Below are 4,407 nucleotides of genomic sequence, written 5' to 3'. Positions count from 1 at the left end.
GGTCCTCCACTCAGACTTAGACCTGTTCTTTTATTTGTATAGTTCTGAAATGTGGTTTACAGAGCCTCAATGTCTTATTTTGTATGGTTCATCTTGTTTATACAGTACTGTAATTTCTGCTTTGTGTAATACAGTGTAAACAGTAGCTTTATGTTCTGCTACATGTTACGGTAGTGATTGTCAGAATTATGCAAGTAAAAGTAAAGTAATCAAAAGAGAGAGAGAGAGAGAGAGAGAGAGAGAGAGAGAGAGAGACAGGAGGATCATAAATTCAAGACCAACCTAGGCTATATACAAGTTCAAGTCAAGCCTGCGCTTTGCAATGAGATTGAAAAAAAGAGGGGTGGGTGTCAAGTCTACATGTCCTGGGAAACCACGGAAGGCTAACGATGGGACAGGTAACAGGACCTAATTAACATTTTATTAAAATCACTCAAAATTGCTGAGCAGCTGTTCAGTAGAGAGCAAAAACTGAAGAAGGGAAATCAGGCAGATGGTGCAAGTAGATCCAGGGAATTCACTCAACAGCCAAGTGTGAGAGCTGACACTACTGCCTTAACTTCCTGCCTGTTTGGCCACCTGGACCCAGAAATGAGCCCACCCAAATGATTTTTTCTTTTCTTTTTTTTTTTTTTTTTTGGCGGAAGCGGGAATTGAACTCAGGCCCTTGCACTTGCCAGGAAAGCACTTATTCCACTGAGCCATCTCCCTGGCTCCAAACCCACTCAAATGAGACAAAGGAATAAAGACAACAGTAAGAAAGCAGTCTTTTCAGCCAAGAGCATATGCAAAATAAATGACTGTAGATGCAGACCTTACACTGTTCATAGACATGAACTCAAATTGGGTCACACTCCTACGTGTTGAGTTCAAAGCTATTAAACCCCTAGAAGATAGCGTAGAAGAAAATCTAGATGATCTCGAGTATGGGTGACTTTCCTCCCAGCTTCAGTGGCTCAGTGTGTGATAAAAAGAACCAATAGCCTGCACTTCATCTGCAAGACTGGCAAGAAATGAAGAAGGGAAGCCATGGATGGAAAGAAGGTATTTGCCAAAGACATAGATAGTAAGTGAATACTACATAAAATAGAAACTGAAATTTAGCCCCCAGAAAACAGTGCCTGACTGAGAAATGGGCCAAAGATCTTGAGAAAGACCTCAACCAAGGCCTGGCATGGTGGCACACAGCACTCAGGAGGCAGAGGCAAGAGGATCGTGGCGAATTTGAGACCTGTGTGGACTACAAAGTGAGCTCAAGGCCAGCCTGAACTGCATAGCAAGACCCTGTCTCAAGAAGGAGAAGGAGAAGGAGGAGAGGTGGAGGGGGGAGGAGGAGGAAGAGGACCTCAACCAAGAGAATATATGGATGGAAAGTGATCATAAGAAAAGATGAGCACATTCTCCATCATCAGAGGTACAGACTACAAGAGCGGCGCCTACCAGCAAAGCCAAGCCCTCACACACCTCCCATGCCAAGGCAGCAGCCTGTGCGTTCTACATGTGAGGCCACTTTGGAAGATAGAGCCAAAGTGCTTTCCCCACAGGATCCCATGGCCTGCCGCTTGGAGCTCACCCCCGGGAACTGAAGATTGAGGTCCATGCAAAGGCACACGCATGGGTGCTTAGAGCAGCTTAAATCAGTTGCTCAATTCTCAGATAAACTGTGGGTCATGCAGATAGTGAACTATTTTTAGTGTTCAAAAGAAAACAAATGAGCTCTCAGACTATGCGAAGACATGAAAGAAATTTAAATGCAAAAGACTTACCAGAAGGAGGCAATGTGAACGGCCACATTCAGGATGATTCCAGCTATAGGAAAAGAGCAAACCATTTGGAGGCAGTGGGAGATCAGTGGCTGCCAGGGGTTACCTGAGAGAAGGGGTGCTATAGCTTGTGTCTAGATTTCCCCCAAAGCCTCAGGCAGTCATATGTGGGACATTTTCAGAGCTGGCTGGTTTTAGAGTGTGTGATGCTGGAATTGATGCTTGGAGTAATACTAGGCTTGGGCACTAGGATTAAGGCTGTGAGTGCTACTCGCTTTAAGTAGCCTGGATACAATATACAGGAGAAAGAGCTGTGGTCACCCCCCTTGCTTTCCTTGCTGCCTTCTGCCCACCATGAACTGTGTCTCCTCTGTGATGCCTGTCTGCTATACCATCCTACCCTGGAGCTAGGAGATTATGGTCTGAGAGCTCTACAGATTGTGAGCTAAAAAAGCCTTTCCTCCTTTAACTTGAGTGTCAAGTATTCTGTCTCAGCAATGAGAGGAAAGTAACTACAACAGAGGGATGCAATAATGCCTATTTTAAATAACACCTTGCTTTTGTTTTTGTATTTTAGGGAAGGGTCTACAGAGTCTTCAGGGTCTCACTACTAGATCAGACTCAGCGATCTACCTGTTTACAGCCTCCCAAGTGCTGGGATTACAGGCACGCACCACCACGCCCAGTCTCAACACTTTACTTTTTAACTAAATAATTGTTAGGCTAAGTAAAGCCTATGAGACTTGAATGGTTACTTATACAGAAAGGTTCCTTTTGGCCCGACCCTGGCACTACGGTGAGGGTGGCATCTTCTCACACAAACTGTACTTCTAGGATGTGATCTGCAGAACTGAATGCAGGGCTTGGCAGAGAAGGGTCTTAAACTAATGTTGCGCTGACCGTTAGAAAGTCACTTCTTCACGTGGCCTGAGCCTGTGTGGACATGGCTTGCGCCACCGCCTGCTACCAGTCAACCAGGACAGGTTTAATTTGTATCTACCCAACTTATTTAAATAATAAGAAAACCATCACAGAGGGGAGGCGGATCCCAATAAGTTAAGCTGTTGAAAAATCCTACAGCTACCGAGATTCAAGATGAATGCTCAGCAGTTGGACTTGATGCAGTTATTGAAAAAAATAAGATGCACTCTAGGGAATGGAATCATGGCGTTCAGTACAGAGGCAGAGCCCAAGTCCAGCTGAGGCAGGAAGATGGCAGCCTCTGTCTGGGGCAGTTCCCATCACGTAAGTCAGTGATGTCGTATGCAGCAGAAATGACGCCTAAGCTAAAAACCAGGACACAGAAAACAGGAGGTGGTGACCCGAATCTTCAGCAAGGAGAGGGAAGTGAAAAAGGAAAAGGGAAGAGGAAGAAGTGACCGGCTGTGAGCATCAAGGGGCGACCCCTCTGTCGGGACACGGTGTGGGCATCTTCGTCGCTTTTCATTTGCATCAATGGCCTGAACTACACATCTGCACCGTCTTCATCATCAGAGTTGACTGTACAATGAGTCCATCACAGCAGAACGCAGTGGAAATTTGCATCCAGCTTTTGTGCAGTAAAAAAGAAAAATATTTCTTTTGGTGAAGAGTTTTTGTGGAAAAGTATTTTTAAATGGACAATGGACTTTCAGCAGTTATTGGAAGTCACTCTGTCCTCTGTGTGAGCATGTATTTCAGATAATAAGTTTAGCAAGATTTGTGGGGTTTTTTTTCATTTTTTTTTAGTTTAGTAAGATTTGAAATACGCATTTTGTTCACCTTTTTTTTTTTAAGAGATTGCATTCTTTTTTTTAATTTTATTTATGTGTGTGTGTGTGTGTGTGTGTGTGTGTGGCCAGCTCAGCCCACCAGGGGGCAGGGCTGGTTGGCATGTGGTGCTGGGGGATTGAACCGCGGTCCCTGTGCTTTGCTAAGCTTGTTCTAAGTAGGTATTTTAGACCATTGAGCCATCTCACCAGCCCCTTGTTCACCTTTAAGGTTAAATAAATTTTTAAACTGCAAAAAAAGTCACTTCTTTCTTCAAGCCCAAAGCGTTGTACTCCTTAAACCTCAACAAGCACATTGTCACTGTCCCTTTTGCTAGAAATTTAATATTTAATTTATGATGGCTGCCCAGGCTCCTTTTAATCTGGTGCAGTTAAATTTATCAGCATGGAATAGTTGAATTTCTCAGGCCCAGTAGACAGGGGCTCTGTGGGCGGGCAGGCTCTGTCTTCAGGTTTGCCGGTCACCGGTGCATTTCTGACAAAGCCCCCCATGCCGTGCACGCACACCTGCCTGTGGCTTCCTACCCTCAGCGCAGCCCCAGCTCTTGGGGGTAGAAGGTTGATATCTAAAATCCTAGAAAGCCAGGGCCCTGCCACTCTCTCCTCCTCTGCATAAGGAGCCCATTCTGCAAATCTATTTACTTGAGGAGCCCTGAGTTTCCGACTCCCTGTGATCACAGTCATCATGTACTGCAAATGGGTACTGAGAAAAGCAAAACTTAAAAACAAATACATATATACAGATTCAAAATGGTCCTTCATTTGTATCCCCTTTTTTTGTTTAGCTTTGTCAGAGACAGGTATACCATTGCCATTTAAATATTGTAGGTGCGTGAATTCAGTAAAATAATCCAATATAGTCCAGTAGTCCATAA

This window comes from Octodon degus, unplaced genomic scaffold (assembly GCF_000260255.1).
Source record: "Octodon degus isolate 3935 unplaced genomic scaffold, OctDeg1.0 scaffold00108, whole genome shotgun sequence".
Taxonomy (NCBI): domain Eukaryota; kingdom Metazoa; phylum Chordata; class Mammalia; order Rodentia; family Octodontidae; genus Octodon; species Octodon degus.
This window is presented reverse-complemented; position numbering follows the sequence as displayed.